The sequence below is a fragment of the Thalia democratica genome, chromosome 8 (assembly GCF_965202585.1).
Source record: "Thalia democratica chromosome 8, ktThaDemo2.hap1.1, whole genome shotgun sequence".
In the NCBI taxonomy this organism is placed as follows: Eukaryota; Metazoa; Chordata; class Thaliacea; order Salpida; family Salpidae; genus Thalia; species Thalia democratica.
Window position 1 is genome coordinate 44,985,783 of NC_139172.1, and position 20,268 is coordinate 45,006,050.

A 20,268-nucleotide genomic window follows, 5' to 3' on the forward strand; every position below is an offset into this window, starting at 1 on the left:
AAAGAGATAAAGATAAAATTAAGATGCAAATTGAAATTTAGGTTATTTTAAGATGAAATTAAAACTTGTTAAACTTTGAAAGCGACTTTTTTATATGTCTACAAGACGATACAAACTCGCTTCTTTTGTTTAAACATCTCTTGTCTTTCAGTGCATATACAACGGCTGATGCTTCTTTGAGACACAGTCTACATATTGGGCTATTGCCGTCGGCTATAGGCTGTGCTCTTTTTATAACTTCCCAGGATATTTCGTAGTCAATGCCGCTGCGCTGTAAGCCACAAACATACATCGAAAGTTCAGTGTCATTTTCATATATGCCGCCTTTAAAAGATTGTTTATGATTGGCATACCTGAATCTAAACTGAGTCGAGCACAAGCCGACATAGAACCTCGTCTCAACGCCAGAGTTAACTGTGGCCTTGTAGACGATGTTCTCTGAACGGCAATTACCCCCTTTCAAATTATATTTACAGCTGCCAGCGCAGCCGCATTGACTTTGAACTCCTGAGTTTTGATTTAAAATTTTTTGGTTGTGTGCCTTAATGATATTCTCTAAATTTGCCGTACACGAATAACTTATTCGCATATTATGTTTGTTGAAGATTTTAGTTAGCGGATTTTGTTTATTGAAGTGTTTCTTGACTAGATTTTAAAATTTTCTTCCAATATTAGTTTTTACAGAATTGCTAAAAGCAGGGTTATACCAGATTACATTTCTTTTTCTTTTGTGTTTTTGATTATTAGATTGTTGCTCAGGTTTTTCAAATTTAAGTTTGTTGTCGTATCCGCATTTTTTCATTATTTTTTCATATTCATCTTTAGTCTTTAGAAAATTTTCTTCTTTGCTTGATCTTTTATTTACCCTCAAGGTGGGCTCAGTGTAAAAAATTTAATTTATTAAGTTAAATAACTTAATTCTATATATATATATATATATATATATGATAATAAGTTACTTTATTTTACTATGTTTATATAAATTTTGATATTCTTATATATGTGTTTAAAAAATTACTATTTAATCCTAAAAACGGTCCTCAAACCTAAGAAGAAATAAGTACTGTTTACATAAAATTTTGCTATACATAATTTGGTCCGTAAAGTACAAACCTAGTGCGATCTTAAAGCAGAGTGTTTAGCATTTTAATTGCTTTATAGTTTAAACTTTTTTGGACGTACACACTGTTGGAAGCTTCAAGTAAATAAAATTCATTACGTTTTTGCATCATGACCCTTTATGCCTTATGAAAGTTAGCGGAGAGTTAGTTATTGTTAATTCTATTGCTGTGCAGTCAAGTGCTTATTGTATGGTGGCGAACAAATCTTAGCTTTGCGTAAGACGGCCTAAAACTGCAAAAAGCTAATTTAATGAATTGTTATGATTAAACATACTTTTCTTAAATTTTAGCTTGAGACTATGTTTAAGACTTTTATTTAAAGTTTTAATATTGTTGTTAAAAAAAAATAAAAACGTTGTTAGTGATAAAAAAAATCTTTTACTTATATTTAATAATGTCAAACAGAACAACAAGACTTTTAAATAACCATCTTTACCAATTAAAATTGTACAGCTTTTAAATATTTACTTCAAAAAAGACGGTTTATTTTATTTTTTTTTATAAAATATTTCTATTTATGTTACACTTAATTTTAAAAGTTTGAGTAAAACAAATAATAAATAAATCAAACAAAAAAGTTTGAGGTTTTCTAAACTTTAGAAGCTTATGATATGAGGTTAGGAAACCCTGATCAACAAATTAAAAAACAACTCACACACGTTTAAACATTTTATTTATTTTGAATTTCGCCGTTTCAATATTAACATTATAACTTTGCAACGATTAGTTTAATTAAAGTGGACAGTTTTTGCTTAAACTGTTTAATTTTATTAACTTGTTGCTATTTTTTACGAACATTTTAAGATCTAATTATTTATTTTTAAAATTTTTATAAATATGATACAAATTATCAGTTTTATCTGTAGAATAATTGAAAGTATTACTAGTGTGCGTAGTAAAACATTTTTAACTACTTTTATTTAAGTTTGTACAACAGTATAACATAAATAATCAGTTTCACCATAGGTATTTATAATATAATGTTTTAAGGTCTCTGTCTACAGTTAAATTTAATACATGTGGAAGTATCTATTATAAAAAGCCAGATATAAATTACATGCAAAAAAAAATACCTGTACATTACTTAATATAAAATTTTAGTACATTACTATGCATTACTTTTTTACAAAATAGAAAAAATTTGCACTTCCTTAATTTTTTTAACGTGCATTTTATAAATAATCCCATATATCTAGTACTTTGTTCGTTGTATTTTAAACCAGAACTAATTTAACTGTTCTGGAATGACAGTTTTGAGACTAACAACAGCTTAATTCATTACTGAAAATTTAGTCAATATCTATTCTCTTCATGTTGACTATAAAACTTTACTTATAACTGTTATATATAGTTTGATAGATGTAAGTAAAAACTGCAAATTTTTAATCAACATTAAACAAATCGTAACGTAGCTTTAATCAAAAAACAGACAATTTATTTAAACGAGTTCAAATCATTAAACTAGCTGCTATTATATATATATATAAGCGAGTCATTTAAAGTAATCACCAAGATAACTTCTGTACTTAAAACTGCGGTTTAGCACAATTGGATCGGCGTTAAGGTACAGTTCGGATCGGTTTTCTGAAATAAAAATTAAAATGTTTAAGATTAATACAGTTAACAATACAGTTTCAAGTTTGAAATAAAAATAGAATGAAAAGTAAAGAAAAATACTTATTAGATCTGTGCCTGGACTTATAAAACTAATCATTTGTATTTAATCTATGCAGAACGTATTATTTTTTTTACATACTTTTAATGTTTTAAATAAATTAATTAACATTTTACTAGATATAAATTACAACTTACCTGGTTTAGGTTTTTCAGGAATTTTTTTCACTGATTGCTTCTCATCGTCAATTTCAAACTTATCTTGAATTGTTTCAACTATCTGTAATATTTTATAAGATGTTTAGAAAACTCTTATTAACCTTTATAAACTTATAACTTTATCAAACAAACTTACTTTGAAAATTAAACTTAAAACTAGTTTCTTTATTAAATGTATTAGTCTTATCTTTTTAAAATAATAAAATATTTCTCAATGTCCAACTCTTGTATTTCCATGTTTAAATTTCATTTTTTTACAAACCAAATAGTTTAGTGTTTATATTTTTTGAGGTTCAAATTACTTACATATTGGAAACCTTCGGTAAAAAAGTTTAACCTAAAATAACTTGTAACTTAAAATTATAGATGAAATCTTACACTAATTAGTTCCTCTTTTCCGCATTTATGTTTCTTCAAACCGTAAAACTTGGTCATTTCATCAAATTTTACAAATCCATCTTCGTTCATCTTTTATACATAAATAAAAATTATACGAGTTGTTTTTTAGTACTTTTGTTTTGTTTTATGATAGAATTATGCAACATAACCACTTTAGATATTTGTACTGATGTACATGTAATGTTTCTCAGTCGTTAATCAATGAATATTTAATTGCACATGTTTTTACATAACTAAACATTATATATTTATTACCCTGTTAGATATATATTCGTTAATATGTTACTAAAAAAATAATGTACTTACGATCAGCCTAAAATAAGGACTTTCGGAAATGTGGTCTTCTTCAAACCAATGATCTCTGAAAAAAATATCAATTGATGAAACAAATATAGTGTAACGTACTGTGGATATTCATTAACAAAACTTAACAAATAGCTTTCAAACTTAGTTGTTGATTTTACTATTGTATATAAAATGTTGATTTGGTAACAACGTAAGGCAATATGTATTTTATTTGTAGTGAAAATATATAAAGCAATAAAGTTTTATGCCAAAAAAATATTGACAACAACTATGATAAAATATACCTTACAAATATTACTAGTTTATATTATTATACGTAAACTAGTTTTAAATATATTGAAAAAATTTATGAACTTATATACCTAAAAAAATAGCTTTACTTTTTTAACTTAAAATTAATAAAAATAATATTAATGAAAATTATACTCTCTCTATTAAATAATAATCAAAATAAACTCACAGGAGGCGTTTGATCTCATCCAATCTTTCTTCCGGAGTTAACTCTGTTTAAAATTGTTAGAAATTAGTAGCAAGTATTTAGTTTAGTCTTATCAATATAGTTTAAACTATTTTCGTACGTTGAATTGATTAGATTTTAAACTACGGTGAACATTGTAAATTGTAGGTTCAAGTTCAAACAATGCATCTTAATGAGTATAACTTAGTAAAAGTTAGAGATAACTTAAGTTAAGCATAAGTAAGTAAAATATGATTTTTTTTTATTACTTTAGGTTATAAAAGAGCACAATCCATTGCTGACAAAAAATATTTTTTACAAGATTAAGTATAAGCTCTTATCGTAATGTCTATAATGTTTTTTGTTTACCTTAATTTTAATTTTTAAATAACTTATTTCTTAGTCGGACTCTACGAAAACGTAAGTAGCAATAAAAAATTGTTAATTATAAAATTTTTGTCGTATTTAAAGTGTTGCTTTATTTGTTTTTTATGTTAATTTATTTTAAAACTAATACATGTTCATCCACATATACATTATAAATTCCAAAGTTATAAATATGCAACATCACAATCTAATCTTAATATTTATGCATGACTAAGTTTTAATTTTCTTATATAAACAAAAATCGCTTTAAGCACAAAGTTTTTTTTTGTGCCAAAACCAGGGTTGTAAATAAAATAGTTAGTTTACACACTTATTATTAGGTTATAATTTTTGTAAAATAAGTTTAAGAACTGCTGATTTTGATGAAACAAAACTACACCTAAAATCTTGAGTTAAATGCCTGTTCATTTTATATTTTGGCTTCTTATCAGTTTTGACCTCTTGGTCAGATATAGTTGGCTTTTGGTCTGCGTTCATTGTAGACTATTTAGGTTATTAATTTCTGTAGAAATAAATGTTTATCAATTATTTACAATTCAGTAAGCAAATATCTTTATAAGTTGACTTTGAATAATTTAAATGGTCAAACAAAATGATAAGCATTACAGCTCTAGTATCTTGTTTGCTTTTGATGACTTTTCATGAGAATTAAGTTTAAAAGTTCTGTAACAACAAAATAAGATTTGTTTGCAACAAATGTGCAGGATAAATGTACAACATAAATGTGCAGAAGAAACGTACATGAGCTTTGCACAGGAGAAATTTACAACAGAAAACTATTATATGCAGGAGTAAAGTACAGGGAGATCTATAAAAGTAATGTACCATCAGCACTTTAGTTATCAATATGATATGAGACAATTCGTGAGAATTCTGAATGCATTAAAAAGTTTAATTTTGTTTATAGTTATTTAAAATTGTAAAATCTACATCTGAAATCTAAGTGTTTGTTAAAAGACTTTTTTATAAACTGGTGTAAATTCATATTACACTTTCAGGTTATGCAGTTTTAAGGTTTTGTAACTGATAATACATTTCTATATCAAATTCTAAAAAGAACAACTAAAAAAATAATTTTTCTGCCTTGATGTGTTTTAGTTTAAATATATATTTTCCTAGCCTTTAAACTCACACTAAATGCAAAAGGAATTATTTGACCATAATCAGCTGTGTTTTCAATTAAAAGATGGTCAAGAACGAACAAGGAATAAAGTATAATCCGGCTCAGATTCAAAAAGTGTTTTTTTTTTTGGTTTTTTAGTACTAACCAAGAAAATTTTACTTTTACTATAAGCAAAAAAGTTAGTCTAAAGCAGGATTTCCCAAACTTTTTTTTCAAATGGCCCCTTTCATACGTGATTAAACAAAAAATTACTATTAAAAGCACCTAAAGCCTTTTTTGCTCTTTTATCCACAAATTCAGAATATAGTTTAAGTTACAAATAATGACCTCATGGCCAGCTCTTTAGAAAGCTCTTTTGCTGCTCATTGTCCGCTGAGTATCCGTCATAGTTCCCAAAGGGGCCACTTGACCTACTTTGACAAACCCTGGTCTATTGGAATAAAATCTAGCCTTAAATATAAAAAAAACTACCTACCTGAGTCAACCTGAGTTTATGAACATTTACTATAAAAACCAAACATTTTTACTAATATTGTTTTATGAGCTTCGTCACTTAACAAACCATAACAACATTTAACAGCTTTCAATAATAATAAAAACATAGATTTGAATTACAAATTTATTCTTTTAGGAAATAAGCCTCAAACTAAGATAATAAAAGACCAAAGCTTACTTAAGTGATCTGCAATAAATCCTACACATAAAAGGATTTTTTTTGCATAGAAGTTTTAAACTTTCAATAAATAAACTCAATTGGTAAAATCATAGGCGAAAGTTTTTGAGATCAGACTCTTTTGGGTACAGCTAAAAATATAAAAAACTGAATTCTCTAAAATGTTTCTTTCCTTTCATTCTAGAACTATTTTAAGTTTAAGTTTTTGTATTGGGTAATTATAAACGTATAAAAGTGCTTGATATTAAGTTGAATAATGCTAGGTGCCCTTTTGTAATTTGTTAAAAGAAATTGGTCTTGGTATTTTAAAATTTTTTAAGCGAGACTTATTTTCAACAATTGCATCTAAAAAAAAGTTAATAAGTTATAGAAGGTTTAAATTGTAAAAACTTTTAAAAGTGAAAATGGTCACTAGATAAATGTTTATGTGGAGGAAAAAAAATCAGTATACTTCAATTAATTTCTTTATTATGATGCCGTTCACTAATTATAAAAACATTGTAAATTATTATTAATTAGTTATTATAAGTGGAAGCACAGGAATAAATAGATAAAACTAAATAAATTACAGACCAACTAGTGTCTGTTTGATTTATTTTAAGGCAATTTTAAAATCTCGAGCTTAAGTAAAGTTTATAATGCAAAAACCAGGATATATTTGACTTTTTTAAATCTTATGCTTACTATAATTATATGTTTTAGTTGAAATTACTTTTTATTTTTAGATAAAGAAAAGATTATTTGGAATTTTTTATATTAAAGCTTGACTAGCAATACAATTTTTTTCATACTAATTGAATATAAAATGAATTTTTTATTTATATTTCTAGGCTAGAATTCAAAGTTTATAGAATAAAACACCAACTTTGAATACTAATGGTAAATAACAATAATTAGACTATAAAAAATAACAAGTATTTTCACTTTTCAGTAGCTGGGACTAAATAAAAACTTAAAAAAAAAGTCTTTAAAAAACAATATAAAATAAATAACTATTTTTGTAAAATCAGTTGCAGCTATCAGAGCTAAGGTTATTAAACTTAAAAAATTGTAAGTTTAGTTATAGTTCTAAACTTTAGATAAGTATTTCTTATTAACTTGTGAATAAACTTAGTCATTAAGTTGTGAATAAACTTATAAAATTTTGTATACAATAGTACTATTTTTATTTCTTATTTATATTTAAAGTGTACATAATACTTTATTTATTACTTGTTTTAAATATTCTTTGTATTGAACCTTTTTTATTTGCTCTTATTGATGAAAACAAATAATTAGTTTTTAAGTCAAATTGATATCCTATTTTAATATGTTTTAAAAATTAAAACAGGACACTAAATTAATATTTTGTACAAAAACAGTTTATATTTATACTATCCTTCAACCAATAAATTTCAACAATTAATTATGATGAAATTATACTAAGAAAAACTAAGGAAACATTAGACTAAGTATACAGGCTAACTTGTTAATGTGTGCTTTGTACAGCTCTTTTTATAAACTTACATAATTTCTAGTAAGTTTTTTTTTTATAAGATTTAAGATTATTTTAATACATATGTAAAAATGCAAAAATAGGTTTTGTAAACAATTATATTATTTTAGATTTCATTTAAATAAAACACTTGTACTTGAAATAATGATTTCCCATTTTAATATTTTATATACCTTTTTTTATAGGATTGCTGCTAGATGTAAATAAGTAGTGTTTGAGTAAAAATATAGTTTTTAAGGTGTAAAGGAGTATATTTAAATGGTATTGTTTTAAGATATAGATGTAGGTACACTTAATTTATTCATCATAACTAAATTCTACCCTAATAATATATATTTTATAAATACTAGATTCTATTTGAGACTATTTTATATAAATCAGAAAACACAAATTGAGTAATGTATCTAAAAAAAGGACAATTAAATTATAAAACATATAAAGAACTCTAAAGCTAATAAGTATGTTGAAATAAAAAAATCTTAATACAAAAGTAGTAAAAATACAAAACTAAACAACATGCAGTACAAAAAAAAGCTCTTATATTGATTTTTAGAAATATCATAATATAAGCTCTAGGTCTAATCAACAACTCTATGTCAGAATAATTATAATATTTCCTGATATACTGCGTTCTGGCTGACTGATTTTCTCTCATACATCATTTAGGGTGTCTTGCCAAACGTGAACTTTTTTCCTTTAAATATACACCAGTTTTTACTGGTTCACTAAGCATTATTTAGCACAAATTATGCAGTTAAGTACTATTTTTAAAAGTTCAACTTAAACTAGTTAAAGACAACATGAAAGCTAAAAAGTCAATTGAGCACCAAAATAAAGTAAGATGAATAATAAAATTCGTTAATTTTTAAACTAACTGAAGAAGGTATAAAACAATTATTAAATAAGCTACTAAATTAAAATAGGTAATCAATTTAAAAAACATTTACTTTTTTAGTTTAGATTTTCAAACGATAATGTATAATGAATATATCTTACAAAATAATTAATTTACTAAATATTTTATTTGTATTTTCTGTATTGTTTTAAATAAAATTGATAAATAAAATAAAAAGATACTGTAAATCAGTTAATAGTTTATTTTGATACATTTTACTAGGTTTTGTAGTATTATTAATAAATCAAAACTTTATTTATAAATCACTTCAGTTTCCAACGTAATATAATTAAATGGCTTTAGTATTCTATGATTTGACTTTTAGAAAACAAATGAAGAGATCTTACCTACTAAGTAGAGATTTTTTTTTAAATTTAATTGTTTAAATGTTATTTTCCATTACTGTTACGTATCTTTTTAGACTCTTTTTAAGCACTGACAAGGTGTTTGACCGAAACTTAGTTTGTAAAATAAAGTCTTGAAAGCATGAATTCATTAAAGGGATTTAGTTTAAATCTAAATTAAAGAAACTAACAAAAATATTCACAAAAAAATAAAAAAAATTGATTTACAGTATCCTTTTTGGTAAATAAATATTTTTTATAGTTATTACCTTTTTAATTTAGTAGCTTATTTATTTTTTGTTTACATACCTTCATTAGTTAGTTTGAAAATTAACAATCTTTTATTCTGAATCTTATTGTGGTGCTCAATTTATTTTTTAGCTCACATGTTGTCTTTAACTAGTTCAAGTTGAACTTTGAAAAATAGTACTTAACTACATACTTTGTGCTCAGTTATGCTCAGTGAACCAGTAAAAACTGGTGTATATTTAAAGAAAAAAAGTTCATGTTTGACAAGACACCCTAAATGTTTTGTGTCACAAAATCAGTCAGCCAGAACGCAAGTATATGAGAAAATTCTACCATTATTAATGTGCAAGAGATCTAAAAAAAGTTTTAGAATTGTTTTAGTAAATCAGTCTGGTGCACAAATATGTCAATGTCCTTACCGTCAATAAAATCATAGCTTTTACAAACATTGAACCACAATTGAACTCGGCCATTTATTCGATATGTTGAAGTTTTCCCGTTGACAGAAATAGAATCTTGTGTTTGGCCCTCTCTTACTTATTGACTCTCCTAACAGAAGAAGTTCCAGTGGCTGCAAAAGAACAGTGCTTTACTGTATTATCATTAATTAAATGTACAGAAGCATTTTGGTCTTGACCCTGACAATCATCTACTTGATGGTTGCTATTTTTGTAATGTTGTTGTTCTCATTACTTTGACCAATATGTCCTTTGTTGTTGACTTAGGTATTTTATTAAACCTAAAACCACTACAACTAATACTTATTGCTTCTTCTTTTGTGAACTGTTGATCTACATAACAAATATTTCTGCCGCGGCTTTTAAAACTAAAAGTAACTTAAGTTTACTTTTAAATATACTTTTAGATCAAGTCCTAATGCTCTTTAATTACCTAAAATCTTCACATCTTTTTAAACAATTTAAGCTCATTTAGTAGTATATTACAAACTTTTGTTTCAAATACACATCTTTTAGGTTTGTACTTAAATAAAATGAACACATAATGTTTACTAAGCATAATAAAATTATCCGGTGTAGTGTGATTAAATTTGTTAGATTTTTGTTAATTAGAACTAAGTACGAACTTTGATCAGAAAAACGCTGATAGTAAGTCAGTTATGTGGAACGATACCATCCGTTAACTTTGTAAGAGCTTAGGATGTAGATTTTAAAGAAATATTTTATAGTTCAAGTACAGTTCAAGTATCTTAATAAAATAATTAATTTAAATTAACAATTAAAGTAAAATAGTTTTAATAACAAAGATCGCGTAAATGCATATTGAGAAGTTGTTACACTTAAAAAAATCAGTATAGATTAATCGAAAAACGCCATCTTAGGGTTAAAGTTTGTTTAAAGGCGTTAAAAACAACAAGTTACTTAATATGTGCATGCGAGTTAACACTAAACAAATCCTATATATACAAATAGACTAACTTATAGTTTTAATTGACCTCGACATCTCTACAGCTATTCCATTTCTTCCCTTAGCCTCTCTTCATCTTCTTCCACTTGCCTGGTGTTTCGCATGCAACGAAAATACGAAGGTAGATATCAAAACATTAAGTGTATGATGGGGAATACTGTACAACTACTACATCATATGGATCTTTTTATTGTGGTGTCTGACCTTATTGTGGCCATTTAGGGGTGGTGCTATATAATTTAAGATATTTTGTCAAACAAACTGACCATTTTTTGAAATATATGGGCAATTTTGTGGAGGATCCATATGAACAATACCGTTTTTTGACCATATGAATCGTTTTCAAAATCTACTACTAACAATTTATGGTGTTAACATCTTACCTGGAATTTCATAGGCACCATATAACCTGGACCAATTTATGAACCAGATCACCGATGTTTGGTGGCGCAATATAACTTCTACCATTTTGATAATGTAAACCGAATTGCGTTAGACTTATTGGTTCAAACTGAGATTGCTATGTGGTTGTTCGTACCTCTGTCTTTTTCCCCGCTCTGGTTTTGTTGGTATCTGTTGTTTCGTCCCTCTTGATAACGGTTCTGGGTTCTTCCCATCGGTCATGCCTGGAATCCGTAAGAAGGATTCGGACCTGCGGGTTAGGTCGCTGGTGCCCTTTTAAATGGAATTTGGTATTCTTTTTTTTTTTTGTTTTATGTTGTTGTTTGAACGGAGCGACGGGAGGGTAAAGTTTGGGTTAGGTTTCTGAAACATTTAAAAAATGTGAACAATTACAAAATAAAATTATTTATAAAGTTGATAGTTTGTAAATTATCTACGCAAAATGAATTTTTTTTGTTTTTTTTTTTGATTTGGTATCAATAGTATGTTAGAAAATAAAACAACTTACTTAGTAGTTAAGATTTTTCAAGATTTTTTTTCACGTGTTATTTCTTATTGTCAAGTTCAAACCTATCTTGAATTATTTGAAATAGTTTATATCGTTCAATTATATTCATGTAAAGTACATAACCCAAATAGTTTTTTTGTATAAGATTGCTATATTTTGAGTGTTTATTTTGTCGTTAAATAAAAAAAGATTTAAACAAAACACTGGTAGAGTTGTTGATTGGGATGATCGTTTAAGTTCTTTATTTAGTAGTAAAAGAAACACTAATTTTTGTAACTCCCGTTTTAACATTAATTTTAAATAATTCTCGTTTTAACTATAAAAGTTTAGTATGAGTAAACGCAGAACATGTACTAATGAAAAAGTTATAGTAACTGTCTTTGATTTAGTACTAATTTTCTTTAAATTAAAAAATTTAAACTTTATTTTGATTAATAATGCTATAACCTACTTTTTTTTCTCTTTCCTTTATAGAAAGTGAAAAAAAAAAATAAGTTATCACTTAGTTTCAATTACAACACAAATTCATTATTATATAAATTAACTCAACGCTTTATACAATAGATGAATTACTTATAACGAGAGTAAACATAAGAAAAAACACTAATAAAATCCTACTAACAGAAACAACTATGAATAAAGCAACAATTTAAGCAACAACTATCCATTTCTTCTCTTGGCTCCTCAACATCTTCTACTTAACTCGCGTTTCACTGACGACTTAATAGCGATGGTGGATGATACGTTACGGTTTGTGCACTTGGGGACGCTATATGACTATTTTGCGGTCTAAACTGATTATTTTGAGGAGGTTTCATACGAAAAGGACCATTTTGTGGACCGTACGGATTAGTTTGCAGTGGCATCTCACCATATGGGAAATAAGGAGATTGTATCAAGTAGTTTTGGACTAAACTGTAGTAAACCTGGAATTTGAGGGACCATGTTAATTGGAAACTGTGGGTATGCCATATAAACTGGACAACATTGACCATGCAGACCATATAGTGGTGGAGCCATGAAATGATTTTGATTAGTTTTTTGCTGTGTTAACTCATAAAACGTACCATGCAGGGCATTTTGCGTACCATATTGACCGGCTGCGTAGTTTTGTCCGGACTGACTGGGCTGAAGAGAGCCATGAGAACTGAAACATTTTCAGGTCCTTGCAGGTTGGCACGACTGAAGTTATTATGAGGCTGTGCTCTTTCCCTGTTATCTCCTCTCTTGTCGCACGTTCCTGTTCGCTCCTCTCTCCTCTGTTGTTTTGCTGTTCGTTACCGTTCGCTTTTCATTACTGCCTATTTCTTTCCTGATTTAGCTGCCTGTTTTTTTGCGTCTTGGTAATAATGGCTTTCTGAAATAAATAAAAACAATAATGTTTTATATAGCTGATTAAGAGTTTATTTTTATTTCTTCAACAACGTAAACAATGGTCAACATGAAAAGATATAAATAAATTGGTTTCACACTTAAAAGTGCTTAAAATGTGCTTACAATTAGCTTGATGTAAGCAATTCAACAAATAATATCTTCGCCAAACCAATTCTGAAAAAAAAATTGAATTTAAGTTCAGAATAAATACAGGTTCAATCAAAAGACTATTTACCAAAATAAATTTTTAAATGACTTGACAAGTTTAAAAATAATAAAATTGTTTTAAATTTATACATACAAATTTTCAAGAACAAAATTACTACACAATTATTAATTGCAAATAAAGATTTCATTAACAAACAAATCTATTTAAAAAAAAACTTTATATTCTACATCTAAATGAACTTTATATATATTTTTTTTTATAAAAGTTTTTTTTTACTAACTTCAACTAGAACTAAGCTATCGTTTGTTTTATATTTCGGTTCTAAAAGAAGTTAAAGTATTTAGTCTAAGTTTCCTAAAAAATGAAACACTTAACAAAAACTCACAAGTTACTTTCAATTAACTTCAATCGTTCTTCTGCACCTATGATTGTAGTTTTTCATTATAATAATAGTTTATAATAGTCGTTCACTTATCAATTGGGTTTTAAATTTTTCATGTGAACACTTTTTATGATTCATAGTTTAAATTAAGGGTTGTTAAAAAACAAAGGTTCAGGTAAAGACATTTAACCTTATTGGAAATAAACTTTGAAAAACAATAACTTAAGTTAAGTATAAGTAAAATATATTTGTTTGAAGAGCGTCGATTATTCTAAGTTTGCGGAAAGAACAGTCAACAACACAAAAGTGTTATAGCTGGATAGCATTACTTATCACAGTGTTAAAAAGTTATTACTTAACAACTTTATTTTAACTAAATAAATCAAATTGAAGTCTTAATTGTTAAAACTACATAAATAATTCTAATAATCAAAAGTACAACTAAAGTGTTTTAGAACTTTAATATAAAACCATAACAGAATTTCAGTTTTCTGAATTGAACAATAATAAACCTTGTTTTGAATTTGTTTAAGTTTGAGCTAAAATAACTGTGAATAACACGACCAACATTTGAATAAAAACATTTTACTTAAAATGAAAAAGTTAAAACTATGTTTTATGACCAATATTAAATATTTTTCAGTAACAAAAACTAAATTTATTTTAGTTTCAACTTTACACAAAAAGAGTGAGCGTAATATAATTTTATAGGTTTATTGAAGATACGCATACTAGTGATATTTTTCGTTTCAAAATTAAGTTAAATCTTGTGCTTGAAAACTTTTTTAAGTAGTTTATGATGTGCGACTCAATAACCAAAAATTTTTTTGTGCACCAGGTCCTATAACTAAATATTTTGAGCGTTTATTTTTTTGTCGTTTAATAAAAAATAACATGTACAAATAAAACTTATAAAAACACATCTTAAAAACACAGTAATCAGTTTTTTTACACAACAGTAGTCTCAACAAAGCTATTTGTTGGAATTTAAAACTTTCTTCTGTATTTTATTAGAGTGATACTTGTTAAAATGTTCTTCTTAAATGCTTTTTTGACAAGAAACATCCGACATATGTTTTAATCTAAACATTAATGTTTACAATAAAGTACATATTTAATCGTTATAATAGTTTACGGACTAAAGTAAGTGTGACAGATTTTCAATAATATTTAGCTTTCGCACTAATTGAAAATTTATTTTAGGTTAATACCAGACAAGTTAATTTATAAATAAACTATTATTATTTTTAGTTGGACTGTTTTGAGCGACACAATTTCATTCTTCTATAAAAGCTTTGTTACATTAACATATACATATTTTTAAAGACTCAAGTGAAATTAACAAAAAGTAAACAACCCAATTTAAATTAAAATACAGAAATCGTAGTATTAACATTTATTTCAACGAATTAAAAGCAGCAATTTCCTAAATGTAAGCAAGTAAGCAATTAAAATCAGTAAACAAATCTTATATATTAAAATAAACTATTTCATAATTTCAATAAACTTCAAAACCTCTACAACTATTCCATTTAAATATATATATATATATGGAAATAAATGATAACAAAATAAAAACTTAAAATAAATTCTTTACAGAAAAACAATTTGTTATTTAAAGCAACGAATGACGTCACAACTTTTCCATATCTTCTCTTAGCTTCTCAATTTCTTCTTCTTGACTCGCGTTTCTCTGACGAGGCAACTGCGGTGGCGGCTGATTCATCACGGGTTGTACACTGGGGGGCGCCATGCAACCATTTTGCGGTCCAAACGGACTGTTTTGAGGAGGTATCATGTTGGCTGGAGTTTGTTGCGGTGCCATATAGACAGGGAAAGTTTGACCATATGGAAAGTTTTGAGGAGGTACCGTATAAACAAGACCATTTTGTGAATCAAACGGATTAGTTTGAGGTGGCATCTGACTGTAAAGGAGAGATGTTATATAGCCTTGCGCATTTCGTGGAGCATTGGGACCAGTCTGTGAAAAACTTGGAACCCGTGGGGGTGTCATGTAGAAAGGACCAGTTTGACCATATGCACCATTCTGTGGAGGTACCGTATGAACTGGACCATTATGTGAATCATACGGTTTAGTTTGAGGTGGCATCTGACCATAAGGGGGAGATGTTATGTAACCTTGAGCATTTCGTGGAGCATAAGCACCAATCTGTGATAAACTTGAAATCTGTGGAGGTGGAATATAAACAGGAAAACTATGTGGTGGAGCAGTGAAATAACTCGGATTAGTACCTGGCGGCGCCATATGATAAACCTGACCATACGGTGTAAATTGCGGGTCATATGGTGCGGCTGTGTAGTTCTGTCCGGGCTGAATTTGTGGTGGAGGGATGTTGGGGTTGAAAACAACTCCTAACCTTTGCTGGTTGGCAAGATTAAGGTTGTTACGAGGTTCTGTTCCGTACCTGTTTTCTCCCCTCTGGTTTTGCTGCTCTTCCCTGACTGGTTTTCCAAGGTTTTGTTGCTCGTCCCTGTCTGGTTCTTCAAGGCTTTGATGCCCATTCCTATCTGGTTCTTCGAGGTTTTGCTGCTCGTCTATGTACACTTCTCTCTGGTTTTTCTGCCCATTCCTGTATGATTCTTCGAGGTTTTGATACCCGTCTCTGTTCACTTCTACCTGGTTTTGCTGACCGTTGTTGGCGTCTTGATAGTAATGCTTGAGGTTTTGCTGTCCGTTTCTGTTCACTTCTACCTGGTTTTGCTGCCCGTTCCTGTATGGTTCTCCGAGATATTTCTGCCCGTCCCTGTCAGGAATTTTTCTCATTGATTGTTTCTCATCGTCAATTTTAAATTTATCTTGAATTGTTTCAACTATCTGTAATATTTTATAAGATGTTTAGTAAACTGTTATGAACCTTTATAAACTTATAACTTTACCAAATAATTTTATTTAAATAATAAACTGAAGTTCTATTTTTATATAATAAGTAAAATCTAGAATATATGTATTACTTAATGTTTACAATTTTGCATTTAGACCTTAAACTTAGTAAAATCTAGAATATATGTATTACTTAATGTTTACAATTTTGCATTTAGACCTTAAACTTTTAAATTTTTAGTTGTAACACAAATAGTGTGTAGTATGAATAGCTCACAACATTATGGTTCAGTGTACTCACATACTTAAAACGTTTGTTATAAACGATTGGTCTTTAAAAATAACTTTTAATTTTATAGTATAAACAAAATCTCACTCTAATAAGTTCCTCTTTTCCGCATTTATGTTTTTTCAAAGCGTAAAACTTGATCATTTTATCAAATTTTACAAAACCTAACTTGTTCATCTGTTTGTAATAAATATAAATTTTACTACTTTACGTTTTTCGTTTACAACTTTTATTTTGATGTTTCATGATAAAAGTATGTATATAAACATTACTTGAAACATTGAAAAACTGGTTTTAAGTTATGTTGCTGATTTATAAAAACTTTACTAAAATCAATTATTTCTACACATTTTTGTTCTTTAGTTGACAATGTTAAGAAAAATAAATAAGTTTATAGTCATATAACAACATGTGCTTACAAGGTTCCTGAAGTATGGACTTCCAGAGATATGATCTTCGCAAAACCAATAATCCCTTGAAAAATTGTTTTTTTATAATTTTAAGTTGAGTTTGGGTAAAATGAATAAATTATTTAATTAATGAAAGCGAAAAAAAAAAACTTCGACAGGTTAAACGTTTATAAAAACAAATTGATTGTTTTAAATTTAGCGAAAACTTTACACAACTATTAGTAGCAAATTAAGATTTCATTAACAATTAAAGCAAGTTATCTATAAAACTTTGACATTCAACATCAAAAAGTTATTTTTTGTTTTTTCTTATTGTTAAAGTCTTTTTTTTACTAAACACAATTAGAACTAGGCTAATTGTTTTATTACAAATCTGAAAGCATTTAAACTATTTTATATAAATTTTTAGAAAAAAGAAAACTTGACACAGACTTACAGGTTGCTCTTAATTTCCTTCAATCGTTCTTCTGAACCTATGACTGTTTCTGTTTAAAATAGTAATAATTTAAATAGTTAATAATTATTTTTTAGTTTAATCTAGCAATTGAATTTTCAACTTTTTATTTAAACACTTTTTACGATGTTGAATTTAAACTAAGGGGTGTTTATACAGCTTAGGTTCAGTTTAATGCACCTTAATGGTCATTAACTATTAAAAGCAATAATTTAGTTACGCATGAGCAAGAAGATTATTTATTTAATGAGCCTAAATAATTTAGGATTGAAGCTAGCACAAATCATAATAAACCAAACAAAAGTTTTATTGTTTGATAACAACACTTACACAGTACTTTTTTAATTATATTGTACGACTTAATTTCAGCTAAAAACTTTAACTTGATGTCTTATTTCTTCAAAAAGTATAAATAATTGTCAATACTAAAAAGTACAACTAAAGTGTTTTCTCACTAAAACCAAAGGTGTCTAAGAAAATTTATGATTTTTATAATAAAAGTAATAAACCTTCTGTTTAAGTTGCAATTGGTTCATCATCTGCTTTACCATCAAACTTTTCAGGATGCATTTTAAAATTTCATGTAATCAATTTCTGTTAATTTAAATGTGTATTAACTGTGTATGATTTTTTGAAAACTAATTAAAAAACTCAAAAAAAAATTGTTTTAATTTTCAAACGAAAATCAGAAAAGTTGCAGCATTAGTAACAATGTTAACTGTTGATAGGATTTTATTTTATTAGTTATATATAATTAAGTTTATATATATGTTATATATATATATAACATGGCGCCTCTACGTGTACATCCCATGATGCAGCTGTTTTCACCTACCACTTACCGTTCATATGGACCAAGAAATCAGGGCAGACCAACAGGCCGAACCATCAACCGTTTTTAAAGGGGACGAAGTGCTTGGAATGGGCAACAAAACCAAAGAGAAGCGGAAAGGGACAGTGTACATCCTTTTATGAATCATACGCCACCGGAGTCACCTTGCCACATGGACTTTTAATATTCAGAAAAACTAACCAAAACATTATTAATTAAATTTATAAGAGTTAGTTGAATAAAAAAATTGATTTTCTATTTTTACGTACGGTTTTAGTTAATTATTTCAATCTGTGGTGACCTAAAATAAAAACAAAAATAAATAAGTATTTTACATTTTGTTATAGAATATATATGTAACTTGGTGTTTTTTTTTTCCACTCTCATTTATTTAGTGAGTGACTTAAAATAAATTACAATATTAACATATTGGTGTTTTAATTGAAACTAAGTGATGATTTTTAAATGTTTTGCCAACTAATAAGAAGTATTAATTAATAAAATTTAATTTATTCTTAACAATATTATTTTAGATCAAAATGAAGATTTAATTTGTGCAACCTATGAACGTACCAAGTTGTAGTAGAATAAGTAACTATAACTAGTTTTGTATTTACTTTTTCAACGTTTGTGTACATACTATGCAGTTAAAAAAAGGATTGTATATTTTATTACAAAATACACTGTAGCGTCTATAAAACAATTAGATAATGACTAGACATGAATTTCTTGATTAATGTAAGTTGCACTTAAGTTTTATCACCAACAGTTTTACTTTCCATACATCATATATACATTTGATATTCTAGACCCAAAAATCTACCAGTTTTTTGTCTACGTATTATTAATAAAGGCATAAAAACGGTTCTCAAAACAACTCATTCTAGAAACTTGTGTTCCAAAATACCTTATGGTTATTATAGCATATACCCATTTGATACAGTTTAATTTCTAGGACTTAATCTAAATAAGAAAACCAAAACTACTTTAATTTTTAATTTTCCATTACCATCATTAATATTACTAATGATAAATTATTCTAATTTAAACATCTTATGATAATTGCATAATTTTTCAATTTAAAAATAAAAAGTATTTTTTGCATTTGTTTCTATAACATGCCATTTATAAATCTTGAATAAACACTTTTCCCTCCGATTATGTTATAGTTACTACATTTGGGTGTTAGCTATCAGAATTAATTTTAAACGATCTTTTAATGCAGTATAGTATTTATTGCATGGAAAATAAAAGAACTTTACAGTGAATAATTCAAGCACTGTTTTGTTGAGTGATATCAAAAAGAGGTATCCAAGAAAATTTAACTTAATTTAACTAAACTTAAACTGACCAAAATTTCATTTGTTTAGATAACAAGTTATCAAATTATATTTTTTGTTCAAGTATTTCATTTGTACTACTCAGCTTAAGTAAGCAAATAATTCTAAATGTTTTCTTTGGAATTTCTACTTAATTCGAAAACTCAAACACATGTTACAAATAACGATTTGAAACATTTATAAGGTGCCAGAGCGTCGTGTGTAATGAAGCAGATTGGAGCAGATGCTTCACTAAAAACTATTAACAAACATCTTTTAATATTACAAAACTGCTTAAAAAAAGATTTTCCTAAAAATCTTTGTTTACTAGCGATCTGTTTTAACAAGAGTACTTTAATTTTAATAGATTAGATTTAAAACATGTTTTTAGGTGAAGTTTTAATTACTTGTAAATTTTCTGTCCTTTTGATAAGATTGTATTCGTCACCAGTTTTAGATACTAAATATTGAACTGCTCTAGTTTAATTAAAGTTTCATGTTATCTAAAAATTCCTTAACTAATCTTTTATGACCCAAAAGTTTATATATTTAAATTTTTAAATTAATCTTATTCTTTAAT